This window comes from Herpailurus yagouaroundi, unplaced genomic scaffold (genome assembly GCF_014898765.1).
Source record: "Herpailurus yagouaroundi ecotype Mexico unplaced genomic scaffold, PumYag 159, whole genome shotgun sequence".
NCBI classification, from domain to species: domain Eukaryota; kingdom Metazoa; phylum Chordata; class Mammalia; order Carnivora; family Felidae; genus Herpailurus; species Herpailurus yagouaroundi.
This window is the reverse complement of record NW_024412400.1, coordinates 42,492,086-42,506,298: the sequence shown is the minus strand read 5'-3', so window position 1 is coordinate 42,506,298 and position 14,213 is coordinate 42,492,086. Positions and strand designations below refer to the sequence as shown.

The 14,213-nt window shown below is 44.5% G+C and overlaps 1 long non-coding RNA gene across 1 annotated transcript in view; it reads left to right on the top strand.

Annotated features, from left to right (window-relative positions):
- Positions 1-255: 255 nt before the first annotated feature.
- LOC121033794 (uncharacterized) overlaps positions 256-14,213 on the top strand; it is a 324,396-nt gene continuing 310,438 nt past the window's right edge. The window contains exon 1 of the long non-coding RNA XR_005792118.1: positions 256-857. This is a non-coding gene — a long non-coding RNA (uncharacterized LOC121033794). The remainder of the gene's footprint in view (positions 858-14,213) is intronic.

Sequence of the window (14,213 nt, the reverse complement as noted above, 5' to 3'; positions counted from 1 at the left end):
TAAACTAAGAAGCTCAGCCGGCGAATTCTAGATCTGGGTTTTGAAACCAAGAGGGTCCCTCTACCTTTGGCCATCTGGCTGTTTTAAGCTCTGCCCCATGCTGTATGATTTTAGCTGAAAATCTCTTCCGTTGCAGCTTCTCTTTTATTGAATTCATCAAAAGCAAACTTTCCCTGAGTTTTTTTTTTTTTTTAAGACGGCTAAAATAATACGCCGACCACTGTGACATTCTCCGCGCCCAGGCCATTTTTCATAACGCCGCGGATCCGCTTTTGTGCCTCTGAGGCGACTAAACAGATGAATAACGAGCAAAGTCTCCCGAAAGTAAGCTAGCAGCTTTTCTCAGCTCTAAAAAAGTTAACTGAAATGAGAGGTGCATGTAAAAACCCACACCCAAAGATGGGGCCACACTTTTATTACTCTGAATGACAACGACGTCTTTTTAAAAGCAACTAACTCCCACACTCACACACGCGCGCGCGCGCGCGCGCGCTCACACACACACACCAGCACACTTGCTCACACAAACTACACAAACTTTAAGCCTTGTGAAGCGTGTTTTGGAAATTTTGGTAAAGAAAGAAGGAAGGAAGATGTATTTGAGGCAGATTTCTAGCTGGCAAGAGGTGAGAAGGGTAAAACCCGGATTTATTTAGTTTTAGATTTTTTTTTGTTTTGGTATTTTTTGTTTGTTTTTTGTTTTGTTTTGTTTTGTTTTTGTTTTTTGTTTTTTGTTTTTTTTAGCCGCAGCTAGTTTGAAAGTTGGTTTCTGGCAAGAGGCAAGAAAAGGCTGCAGCACTAAAGGAAGAATCAAAGTGTTAAAGGACGCTCAAAATGTAGTATTGTGGCAGGTCGGGGTAAGTTCCTTTTTTTTATCCCCCCCCTGTTTTCTCTTTGGTTTTGGAACACAGTAAAAATGCACTTCGAGTCGAGTTTTCCTGTTGTTTGTAGGAGAGAGAAAGTGTGGCCGCCTCCAGCGACTTTGCTCTGGTTTTGCGAGTGTTTTACAGCGAGGTGCTTTCTTCCCGAGCCCTGTCGTCACAATCCCAGAGGCCCGCGAGCCCTGAGTGCTGGGGTTTGGAGAGCCACGCTCCAGCCACAGAGGCAACAAGTCACGGACTCTGGCTCCGGGCAAGCGCCGCGCCGCTCCGCAGCTGGGCCAGTGGCTCGCCAGAATCTCAGGAATGAATATCGCACGTGTAAAAACTACTGGCTTGTGGACGCGCACAGCTGCGACCCCCGGGTTTATCAGAGGAAAAAACTCTTCCCTTAAATGGACGGTTTGGAAAAACCCAGCCATTGGTTCTCGCCAGATGATTATCGATGCAAAGTAAACCCTAGGGCTGGAGCGCGCGCGCGTTTGTTTAACCCTAAAAGTATTCCACTTCGGAGTTCCTCAAGTTGACATCCACTTGAAATCGTTTTGTATTTTTTCCTTCCAGGGGCTAGGAAAAGAACTAGGAGTGATCTGTGGGAGATGATGTAGACATATTAGTGTGGGAAGCCTATTTCCCCGGAAAGCAATGCCCTGTGTTCGCTGAACTGCAGGAAAGTGGCCCCAAAGAAACTCGAAAGGCGGTTCCGTGCGCGCGCATACGTTTCCACAGACGTGTGTTACGAATGCGTAGCTATATACACTTCCCTGTCACTAACCTGAGGCTCTTGGATTCGGTTCAGTGGTATGAATACTGTTGATGGTGCGCTGTGTATTTCATGGCATGGATATATGGGCGCCTGCGCCGAGTGGTCGTTCATTTAAGCGGCAAACAGCGACCTGCAAACGTCCGCCGTGAGCCAGATTTTATTTATTATTAGTTCTTCCCTACTCAGGAACGTGGAATAAATACGTGCTGCGCCAAAGATTGGGCAGAGCCGATCCAGATGTTGGCAAACGCGACCTTGCCAGTTGTTTCTGAGAGAGCCGAGAGAGAGAGAGAAATTGACAAGGGAGTTGATGGTGGATCGGAGGCGATTTTGTTCATTAGCAGGCGCGACTTCTGCGCCTGGGTCTGGCGGGGCGAGCATATAAAATGCAACTTTTGCCCCATTGGTTCGCTAGGTGAATTAGCGCATACTGGGACTGAACAGTCCTTGACCTTTGCCTTTATGTTTGCGCAAATGTTTGCCTAAAACACAATCGGCCTTGACAAGGGAGCATGCTACCGTGTGACACCGCCTATTCACCAGATAGATGTTCCCTGCCACACACGACCCAGAGCAGCCTTTTAAATAGCTTAGGTATTTGTACAAACCGTATAAATTAATGTCGGATGATTGCTAGTTGCTAGTTAAATAGAAGACAATTTAGACGTGGATACACATCCCTCTTTAGTCTTTTTCTTTTTTCTTTTTTCCTTTCTTTCCCAAAAGTCGGTAAGATGACCAGGAAACACAGCTGGTACTGGAGGAAAGTTTATGTTTAGGGGGGAGGCAACAGATTCTTGCCGATAAAATGGGCACAAGAATGCAGTTCCCTTACGAATGACTTTTCCACAAAGATGGGGAGTGAATGAAACAAGAGAGAGGAGCAGTGGGGAAAACTGAGGGGCTGGTGCTCAGGACAATTAGTAATGGGGAGTTTTGGAAAATGAACCTGAAGATCCTGGAGGATGTATTGTTCCTGGAGGGGCCATGAGAGTCAAGAGGCTCTCAGGGCTCCGGGAACCCTGTGGGACGGGGCAAGTTTTCCCCATTCCTCAGCTTTATGGTTCTGAATATTTCCCCCAATAATAAAACTAAACACTTTAGCAGGAGGAGAAAACATCTTGTTAAAAAACTAAAATTGGTTTAAACCTTATTTTTAACCTGCACATTGTAGGTTTGAAATGATTTAGAGACCTTAGCTGGCTTTCCCTGAACTTTGACATCGGAAAAAAAATGAATTTCCCTTAGCTGTGGTTTCTAGCTGGGTTCAGAATTTTCCACATTCCTTTCATTACCAGCAAGATGGCAAAACCTCACTGGTTTCCAGGGCTTAATTTCTGGGGCAGATAAGATTGCAGAGACAGGGAGGACAAATTAAGAAAAACAGGGACATTTGCAGTATTCCTTTAGGGAGTGTCATTCCTTTGGGAGAGAGGAGTATTTACTTCCTTCGTTCCAAGAGGAAGCAGTGGACCAGGACAGCACCAACTCAAGCCACAGATTTGAACGTCTGAAAGCCATAGTGGTTTCTCCAAACATTGGCCAGGTTCTTTCAGGCTTCCTTTAACCATCTGCAGGTGGTGGGTCACCAGCTCCCCCTTGGAAGCCCTTTCTCTTGTTCTCTGGGCAGAATTTGCCTCCCTTCTGGTGGGCTACGGGTCAGAGCAGGGAGAAGTTTGTTAACAAAAACCAAAACAAAAACTCTGAATTTTGATGTTGCACAAAAGTAGCAGAAAGGCATAAACAACAGCACCAGAATGCAAGAGCGAAAAGATAAAACTTAAGAACAAGCACCTTGCAGAGAACTGTCATTTGGAGAGACTTGCAACAAGAGTAAACATAAGTGATCTAGAAAATGATTAAGGAGACTTCCTCTGTTTTTCAATAATTCCCTCCTAAGAATTTCTTAATTAACAGATCAGATTTGTTAGTTTACCCTCATTATTTAATTAATAATGTGTCAGATAGGAACCATTTCAAAAACAGTTCTGCAAGCTTGGCAGACAATGTGGATGGTAACCTATGTAGTTTGGCTTTAAGTTTAGAAATGCAGGCAACTGGATGTGCACAGAAATCATATTTCAGTTCTCAGAGGATATTTGCTCATTTTCTCAGACTTGTTATCATCTTAACTATTTTTAAAGAATTGTTTCATTTAAAGATGAAATGACTCTGGGTGGTCGCTTCTCTCTCTCTCTGCCCTTCTCATCCAATCTTTTTAAAGTATTTAGAAGTTAAAGATGTAGAAATGCACACTTTAGAGTTCTCTTCTCTGAGATCCTCTACAGTGACATGGAGAAAGCAAGGCAGTAATAGATTTCTAGCCTTTAGCAATATGTTCTTAGCTATCTTGTAGGTGTGCTTGTGGTAGATGACGTTTATTCAGGCTTATGGGTGAGTTGGGACCTTGAATTTTTAATCCATGATGATAGATATAAGCATCACAGGTTCAAACTAGTTGTAAAAATCAATTTGGGAGCTCAAGAAATTTCCAAATTTGTGTGGTTTGAAATGGATGTATATTTAATAAAACACATCAAGCTAGAAAAAAATCAACATCTTAGATAAAATATATTTCACATGTATCCTAGATGTCAACTATTCAGGTATTTAGTTCACATACTCATTTAGTTATTCAATTATAATGAATCAAATAGAAGATAAGAGATGATCAGTTTGATTAATTTATGATAGACATCTAGAAATTGTGCATATTTTGGGCCAGAGCTGATATACCATTAAATATTTATATTGTGAAATCTGTAGGTGGTTTTATCTAGCTGTGCTCAAGAGGACATATAGTAATTAATTGATGCCAATAAAGACGTAGCATATTGCCAAAACTATTCTTATTCAAGTGAGTATCACAACTTTTAATAGAGAAGAAAGGAGGAAATTTCTTTTATTATTGTTGGAAATAAGCTTTTACAGCAAGGTTATTTCTCTTAGAGCAAAAAGAAATTTAATAGTAGTAAAGGTGTAAAAAAACCTTAGTTTATAAGTGTATTTGAAAAATTAAGGTAACTGATTTATTCTTATGAGTATTTGCGAAAAATCTCAGCTGAAAATCATTTGCATGTGAAATTAACATTCATTAAAGGTAAAATGTGTTACCTGACACAGAAACTGTAAATTCTTTTAGATGACTCTGTAGTATATGTTAACCTATATGTTAATAATTTTCTTACTGGCTTAATTATGAAACGCCATCTGCCAGGATCGGTGAAACTTTATATTTTACTCTGCCTTGAAATTAAGGTGAAGAAGTAAATTCAGGTTTCAGGTGCTGGAGAGAGCACCCCAGACCTCCCCCACCCATTCTCTCTCCTGAAAGGTAATTCTTTCCCCCTAATTTATGTAGACACAGCTTATATTGTTTAAAAAATCCTCAACAGTTGTTTGCTATTAAATTCCATTCTCCTCTGCCTATGAAAAGTTACAGATGGCTTGTAGGCATGTGAATTTAACTATTAATTACCAAACTTGAGTTGGAATAGCTCAAATTTGTTCATATGAATGGCTAGGCCTTGCTAGAGTTGAGGTTCAAAGACCAGACATTCCCTAGTTGATGAGAAGTCGAGGCTTTCTTGGCATAGAGAAAGAAAGGGTCCTTCTTACCTCCATTTTGATTCACAATCTCTGATCAGATAAATTGTGCTCAGATTTCCAATGCCTATTGCCTCTGACATTAGGCCCTAATTACCTACTCCTGGCACAGACAATGGAGATTGTAGGGGATACTGAGCAGGGCTTGGGTTCCAGAGGGCTTTTGGAAGGGGCCAAGCCAAGCTTGACTCAGGAAGTGAGATTTAAGACCTGTTCCTATGGGCAGAGAAATTGTTCCTATAGATAGTCAGGTAAAAATTCTGGACTTTGAGAAGGGGTCCCCATCCTCTTTTTTGTAAAAGTTGTGAATTCAGAATTAAAGGAGGAGGGAGCTGTGAAGACATTAGAGGGGAGTGCAGGGCCCCTGGCAAGTGCCCGCACCTGAGAGGTGTGGCAACCACGTTCTCACCAGACTTCCAGGAGTCCCTTAATGTGATAACATGGGGAGCCAAGCGCCAGTGTTAATCAGTCACTCGGAGATGCCGATTCCCATAGGGAGCGCCGGCGTGGCAGGTACTCAGAACGTTGGGAGGGCTGGGGTCTCATTCTCTGACTTACTTGAAAGCAGGCTGGTGTGGTAGCAAGGGGTCAGGAGTAAGGTTTCTTCGGCTCCTAACTCTGTCTATGACACTGATCTGGTCACTAATTTGTATTCCCTGCCTTCCCATAGCGGCTTGCGAGACGGTCTGAGCAGGGTGCACCTTACCCACTCCACTCTCCCCATTCACCTTCTCCCACCTCCCCTGGTGCCTGACACCCTCTCACACGCCTTCAGCACTTTCCAAACCTTCTCCTCACACTTCTTCACGGTCCCGCCTAGCCCTCCCCCCTCTCCCCTCCTTCCACTCCCACACAAATCCACAAGCCCTCAGATCTCCTCAACCCTCCTTAGTTCTCTCACTCTGCTCAGACCCCTTACCACCTCAGTCCTCTTCAGCCCACGCTCCCTTGTATCCCGTGCACCCTCTCACAGCCCTGTGACATCTCTGTCCCCACCCACATCCTTTCACATCAGCCACTCTCTCCTCATCCTCCACACTCTGCACTTGCCCATGCACTTGCCCATGGCATCCCCCCACTTTTTATGCCCACCATATTCACATCTCCCACAGCCCTCACACTCAGACTCCTGCTTTCACCCATGCACACAAGTCACCCCTTCAAACTGCCTTTTTTTTTTTTTTTTTTTGTCCAGTGGTATTTGAGCTCCTCTCTTTGTTTTGGAGAACCTAACCTCCAGCCTCTTCCCTTCAGACCCCTCCTCCCTTCACTGCTTCCTTCTATACCTGAGGGTCAGCATCTCTATATCCCCCATCTGGACTTCTCTCTGAGGGAGGGATCATGGATGGCTGCCCCCCCCTTCACCTTTTTCACCCCTAAGGGCTCAGCCACCTGGGGCTGGCAACTGGACAAGTTGCTCCCCAGGGCCCTGAGCTGGGTCTGCAGGAGATCAGAACCAGAACCTCTGATCTGACGTCTCTGTTCTCAGTCCTCAGCTTCAGACAGCTTTTCCTTGACTCTCCTTCCAGTTTGTCTCCAGACTTCAGGAACACAAACTCATAAGTGTAAAATTTCCATCAGCGGGGTGGGTGGTAGGTTCTTTAACCTGGCAGTTTTTCAACGTGATCAAGCCTCAGAATCACCTAGAGTCTGTTGGTAAAACAAAACAAAACAACCGTAGATTGCAGATTGCGGGGGCCCACCCCCAGAGTTTCTGATTCAGTAGGCTTGAGGTAAGACCAGAGCATTTGCATTTCTAACAAGTTTCTAGGTGATGCTGAGGCTGCTGCTCTGGGACCATATTTTGAGGGAATGTAAATGACATCTCAGCATAATGAAGTGATCTTATTGTATAGTTTTAAGACAGAGGGAGGTCCAAAGAACATAGAAGTTCAAGAGGGGAGTGATGCTGGCTGGGTGGGAATGGTGCAGCCCAAATTTTCCAAGCCAGAAGACACTGTGGAAGTGTGGACTTATTCTGATGAATGTTTAGTTTCTCAGAAAAATGACCAAATTATCTTCATGGTTAGGGTTCCTTCCATGAGCAGAGGGGGAAAAAAAAGAAGTTGTGTCCAGGACATGTCTTTTCCGAAGACCTCACTGGCCATTTTCAAGGAAGCTACTAGTGATTAGAATTGGGAGTAATTGAGTCTTGGGTCACTGAAAGTGCTAGTCTCTCTGGGGTAGATTTATTGTTTATGAATTATGTGTGTGAATATGTGTGTGTCTGTGTTAGAGGGTTTGCTGACTACCTTTGTGGTCAGGCTTCCTTCTAAATGGACAAGAAGAGGGCTCAGGACTTACAAAAACACCTTTTCTACCTGGGTAGGGGTTCCCCTGGTTACTTCCTTTTTCCCTCTCCCATCTGCTTGTAAAGCCTTCACAGATTTCTCCCTTCAGTCCTTCTTGAGGGCTGGAAAGTGGTCCAGAAACTTTTGGCCAATGCATATTCTGCCTTTTCTATTATCTAGGAAATGGTTTTCTTAATTAATTTGGAACTGCAAAGATATGTGTATAAAGGAGGAAAAACATAAACAAGAAAAAATCTAAATCCTTTAAATGTATCTTGTGTATTTCTATGTGATATGCTTAACCAGTTAGAGAACACATACCGTAATCAGTCATGATACTGAACAGCAGTTTATTTTGTATTTGAGTTTACATAACAGTATAAATCCTAAATCCTAGTCACTTGGGCCAAGAATGTCTATACATTTGTCTCCCAGCTGGTTTTGCCAACAGTTTTCAATCCCATTTTCTCTAGGTTTAATGACCAAGGCAGAAATTTCTAGTCTGATTTCTAAGAATTGGATCTAGGGATTAGAGCTTTGAGATCTTAGAGTGTGCACAATACTTTCACGTTTACGAATTCTTAGCAACAGTCCAATACCCCAACTTTCCCTCTCTTCTCTCCTCACATTACAAATAATTATGCTGTTCTAATATGCATTAGAAAAAACATAACTGCATTAGCATGTTTCTCTTATTATCTTGCTATTAAAAATAGACTTAAAAAGCCAAAATTTTGTTAATTCATAGCTTTTCTCCTGGTTTAAAATTTTTTTAATTTTGTCAAGTGTCCATTTGATAGTACGTTTTCTGTTTTTTTCCTAGCCAAAAAATTACAGACATTGCTAAAATGTTCCAAGAGATCATCAGCATACTAGCTGCTTGAGAAGTGTTAGGACAGACATCACACTGACCAAACAATCCAGTTGTCAGATTTTAACGCTTTCAAGTTGGTCCCAATTTCCTTTCTCCCACTTTATGATCTCTAGATTATTCTCTTCTTCAAGTTGGAGTTTTACCCAATTTTATTTCAAATAGGAGCTTTATAATATGGGAAAGCCAGAGGTTGCCAAAGGAATTGGATGTTGAATCTAAACTGAGTATATTTTTGAAGTATATAAAATCCACATATTAACTTGAAATTGAGATAATGTAGCGTGAGTCTCTTTACGTTTTCTGCTATCAAAATAGAAGCTTCAGTGGGACAAAACCAATCTATAAACCTGTTGTCTGCATGTTAGACCCTGATGTAACCAGTTCAATTAATATTGCTACTATATTTAAGTTGTGAGTGATGAATATATTATCTAAGTAAATGCTCCAAGTATCTCAAGGTTGATGATTTTACAATGGTCTTGGTTTTGGGAAAATGGTCCACATACGTTTTGTCTCATAGATGGTCTTACTGGAAATAATTGTGGCAAATGACCTCTAACCATAATGATAATATTAATGTTACTCTCACTCTGGAAAAAAACAACAACCCTGAATTTCGTCTGTTTACAGGTGGTTTGGCATTTCCCCCAACCATCTAATCATCCTTTATGGAAAAATATGGTATTGGGTCTTTTTTTTTTTTTTATTGAGGCATAATTGACACATATCAGTTTCAGAGGTACAACACAATGATTTGATATTTGTATATGCTGTGAGATGATCACTGCAATAAGTCTAGTTACCATCTGTCACCATACAAAGATACACAAATGTTTTTTTCTTGTAATGAGAACTTTTAAGATTTACTCTTAGCGAATCACAAATATGGAATGCAATATTGTTGGTTGTTTCTTGGTTGGTATGGTCTCACCACTCCCTCCCTTCGGGTAAACCCCCACTCCTGCCCCCTAGTGGAGGGTTTGGCAGTGCACCAGCAGCTAGGACAACCAGCAATTATTTATTGATCACCTGCTGCGTGCCAAGCACTGTGGAGGAAGCCGAAGCGTGTCCAGATTTGGGCACAGTCCAATGCTACAAAGGGCTTTGTAAGATGATTTAAGACTGAACAGATATTGTAGCCTCAAGTCCTTGTGGGCTCCTTACCTGGGGGCCCCTTCAGAACCCTGACCTCACTCATGTTGCACTTGGAGCCTGACTGGAGGCATCTCTGGCCACCAGAAGCTCCTACAGCCAATTTTGGATGGAGAAGCTGGCTACTCCTTGGCAGGCCTGCTTATAATTTGCGTCCTCTTGTATAGAGCTGTCCAGTTTGACCTGTAGTTGCAACCAGTCTTGGATCAGCATTGTCAGACCTGGGTTCCACCACATTCTGTTTGAAGAGTCCCATTTTGTGCAGTGGCAGCCACAACAAAACCCAACTTTCCTCTGTGACTTTGTTCTTTTGATTTTTAATAGATCAAAGACATGGAGGGAGGAAGGAAAAGCAGGGGAGGGGGGAAAGGGGGTAGGGATTGTTGTCGTGTCAAGATACAGCGCCCATTTGAGGCCACTAGCCCCATTAGAAGGGAAAAGTGCACGGAAAAGGGCGAGAAACCTGCACTTGGCGCGGCATTGTTTGGGGGATTCGAGCTGCGGCCGCCCCAGCCTCCGCCATACAGTACAGTCTCCATGGCAACGCAACCTGCTGCTGCCACCGCCAAAGTTGAAGGCGCTTGAAAGGGCTTGAAGAGACCAGAATCACAACCCTATTTCGGTTCCCCGAGAACAACGGGGAGAAAATGAAGCAGAGAAAGAAAAGAGGAAGAAAGGAAGGAGAGGAGGAGAAGGGAGGGAGAGGGAGGCGATGGGAGGGAGAGGGGGAGGGAGGAGAGAGAGAGAGAGAGGGAGAGACGCAGAGGGAAAGGAGGAGAATGAGAATGAATATGAATGAATATGAATGAATGAGAGAGGGAGGGAAAGAGAAGAGAGAATATAGAGGGAGGGAGGGCGTGAGGGGGAAGGCCTAGAAAAACCCCACCCCAGGCCCATGAATGCTGGCATTGTCCCCTCTTTTCTGAATCTGATTTACCATATCATAACCCCCAGGAAGAAGAAAACATCAATATCCCGAAGGAATGGAGATGTTTCTATGGAAAACCTAGGAATTTTAGTCCATAACAGATCTGGTATAAAAAAAATCAAAGAGATCAAAGGCAGAGCTCCCCGGAGTATAGATGCGTCTCTGAATTAAAGATGGACGATGCAGACTACAAAGTACTTTTTCTTCTTTATTCAGTCCTCTGTTTCCATTTCAAGGGGAGGCGCTGGCTTCGTCATATCTGAACTAGACCATCATTTTGAACAATGTTATAAAGGGAAATAAAAAGATGAGTTGGGGGCACTAGGAACCCTGCCCCAGCCAGGTTTCCAGGTATCTTCTCCAGCAAGTATCCCAGTAGGCGTTAGCTCAGCCCTCCTCAGAGAAGGAGCTCCTGGAAAAACCCACCCCACCCTCAATCCTACAGGGGCACTTAGGAAAAAAGAAGTCTGCTGAAATCAGGGGAAGTCCGTTGAAATCAGTGGTATTAGGCTGGCTCAAGAAATTAAGCTCAGGACATTATCAAAGGAAAAGCGTGGCAGTTTTGGTATAGGGAGGAGACAGCAATGTCTTTAGGGCTAGATATAGACTGGGGTGGGATATAGGGCACCCTGGATTGGCAGATCTTGGGGCAGCCCCCGCAGCTGTCTTTGCAGATGTGGGTTCCTGGAAATTCTTCCAAGAGAGTGGCTCCCAAAGGGGAAGACATTGGGAGGGGAGGCCAGTTAAGTGAGGCATTCTCTTGCCTACTGGCCTCTCAATTTTCACACCTAAGAAGCAAATTCTAAATGCTTTTTAGGCTCTTCTGGCAAGAAAGACCAGCTGACTACCACTTTTCTTTTTAAACCTAAGGCAAGTTGAGAAGTCAGGGATTGTGATTGCTGGGTGTATGTATCAGTAGAAGATCATGGAAAGGAGTAGGCCAGCAGCCGTCCTAGATGAATGTCTTCTCCATGTGCACAAAGAGAATTCTCTGCCTTGGCAGGCAATGTGTTGTATGTGTCCATGTTGGTGTGGGCAGGCTTTGGGAAGGGCTGTTCCCATCTGCAGAGTGGCTACTTCTGGACATCGAGGCTGGAAAACTAAACCAGTAAATTTTTAAAAGCCAGAGACTCTCTGCTTTCCCCGGAAAGAAGCCAAGAGATTTAGGAGGTCTGGACATGTGTGGGGAGCCAACCCTCCAGAGGCCTCAGCCCTTTGCCCCAGGAGTCTCTCCTTCAGTTTCTCCAAAGCTAAAGCCAGCACATGAACATTAGAGAAGTCAATTAAGTTGTTTGCAAACACAAGCGGGCCAGCGCGGACCACGGAGGGGTGAAAGCCGGTTCCCAGGGTGGGATCGGCATCTGTACGGGCCTCCAGCGGACCTGGGGTCAGGCCCGACACTAAGTAAACAGCGCCTCGGCTGAGGGTCTCCTTTGTGACAGCCGCAAATGTCCAGCTGCCCATTGTCTGGCCAGGGCTGGAGACTCCATTGCTGCCCGTGCGCCAACCCCGTGCACATAGACAGACCAGGGCAGGCTGCACACATCCCGACCAGGGCCCCAGGCCACCAGGCTTTTTCTTCTATCTTCCCTTCAGCAGCCTGGCCTCTGCAGGCATTTTGGTTTTTTTTTCCTCCTTAACAGCAGAGATGCAAAAAAGCCCAGAATCTGGGGAAGGGTGGGAAGGATGGGGATGGGAAGAACATCATCACAGAACAAAAGAATAGGAGGTTGGGAATCACAAAATTGAAATTAAGAGTGATCTTGTTAAACAGGAATTCTTTGTCTATCCCAAGTCATCTATCTTGGAGAAATTGGTGTGTCTGATAGAGAAGATGGGTAACCGGGGACCCAGGGCAGTAAAAATTCCTGAGCTGGGGTGGGGGGGTCTGTAGGGGGTGGTCTTGAGTCGTGATGGCTCACTCAGGGGCCCTGACAGAAATGCCCCAAGGGTTCAGCCACCTGGGTGGCTCCTTGTGACTGAGTTTCTCCTAAGGATGAAACTCTAAATTCCAACACCCTCCCTCTCCCTCAGCGCCACCCCTCACCCCAGCACTAGGGAGATGTAATGGGGGACGAGGGGTCACTGAGTTTTTTAGACTAGTTTTGTTGGACTCAGTCTCTCCGAGAAGTACCCTGTGACTTCAACCTGTTCTGCCAAGTGAAATGACTTCACTCCTGCAGCCCCAAAGCTGCATGACGTGTACAGGCCGAGGGGAAATTCGCAAAGCAACTAGCAGATGAAGAAGTAACTGGAGTGACCCCTGAGATGAGTCCTCCTGAGGCTTCTAGACCCATCTCCACCCAAACAAACTCTTCAGAGCAATGTGAGGGACACATTTCCCTGAATTATGGCCTGAGCAGTCAAGTCCAAGACTTGTCCAGCCGCTTCCAGTCTGCCTTTCAGGCCCTCACTGAGTCCAGTGTCAACAGAGTGGTTCAGATCCTCAGAGAGCCAAGCTTGAGCAGCCTCAAAGCAGAGCCCTGCCCAAGTTCAGAGCTGTGGCTAATGGTACTTGCCAAACAGCCACTTGCCTCCTAGTACTGGGAAAGAAAAAAAAAAAAGTTGTTCTGCTCTTGGTGCTAATTCCCTCATTATCCTCATTCTCTAGTAGAGAAAAAAAAAATCTTAAATTCCATTTTGATTAACAACTGCCTGCCAGACATTGGAGAAAAGACCTTTTATCTGGTTTAACTGGCTTGTCTCTTATTCCCTTGACTTCTTGAAATCCTAAATTTAGAAAGTTGGAGGTAAAACTCCTAACAAAATTTTAAAATGCAGTTAGGATGTTGCTGCTGAAAAAAATCCTAGAGCCTGACTGAATGAAAAGCCTTTGACTCAGACTCCAGGGTTTCAGAGGACTCTGGTTTCTGCCACCTCTCCATCAATGGTTAAGAAGTTGGATTGTTAATTTTTTTTTTTTTAATGGCCGCGAGAATAGCTGAAGGTTAATTAAATGACTGCCAAAGTCCTGAGTAGCAGAAGCTCCGAAATTCCTGATGTACAAATGGGAGAGAAATCGTTGAGGTCCTAGCTCATCTAAGGTTAATTGTCAAAATTGAATGAACAGGAAGAATGGAGGAGTTTGAAGCATTCTGACGTAGGCTCTGGTCCTGTGCTTGTGTGTGTCATTTGCTGTGGGGTGCGGTGGTGGGGACCTCAAACCAACCATCAGATTCCAGGAAGTCTGTCTCCTGGTTTCCCTCACCAGAAACACTGAAAGAATTCAAAGGAAACTTTTGAATGAGCTTCTGCTTCTGGCCCCCTGGGAATGGGATGTGACAAGCGAGCTTTTTTTTTTCTTTTATGTTTGTTTGTTTTGTTTTTTGTTTTTGTTAGTGCAGATTCCCGCGGGCAGATTACATGGGGACCACGAGCCTGCCAATACGGTCAGGAGTGTAGAAGTCTTTTCAGCCGCTATTTTTCTAGAACATTTATCTGCAGATTGCGGGGGCTTGTTTTTGTTTTGTTTTTATTTGGTGAGACATTTGCCGAGGACAAATCCGATGGCAAATCGTTCCTCAGGCGGTTGTCCAAATGCCTCAAATAGCTGGCGCTCGGGGGCGCGCGTGGCAGAAGAAACTGGAAGCCGCGCCAAGCGGCTCAGCCTCAACTTTGCAAACGCTGCGCTTTTCCTCCGGGTTGGACGCGAGCCTGCCCTGCTCCTGGGGGCTCCCCTAGGAGTCGGAGAGCACGTGGGAAAATATTGGGTAAATTT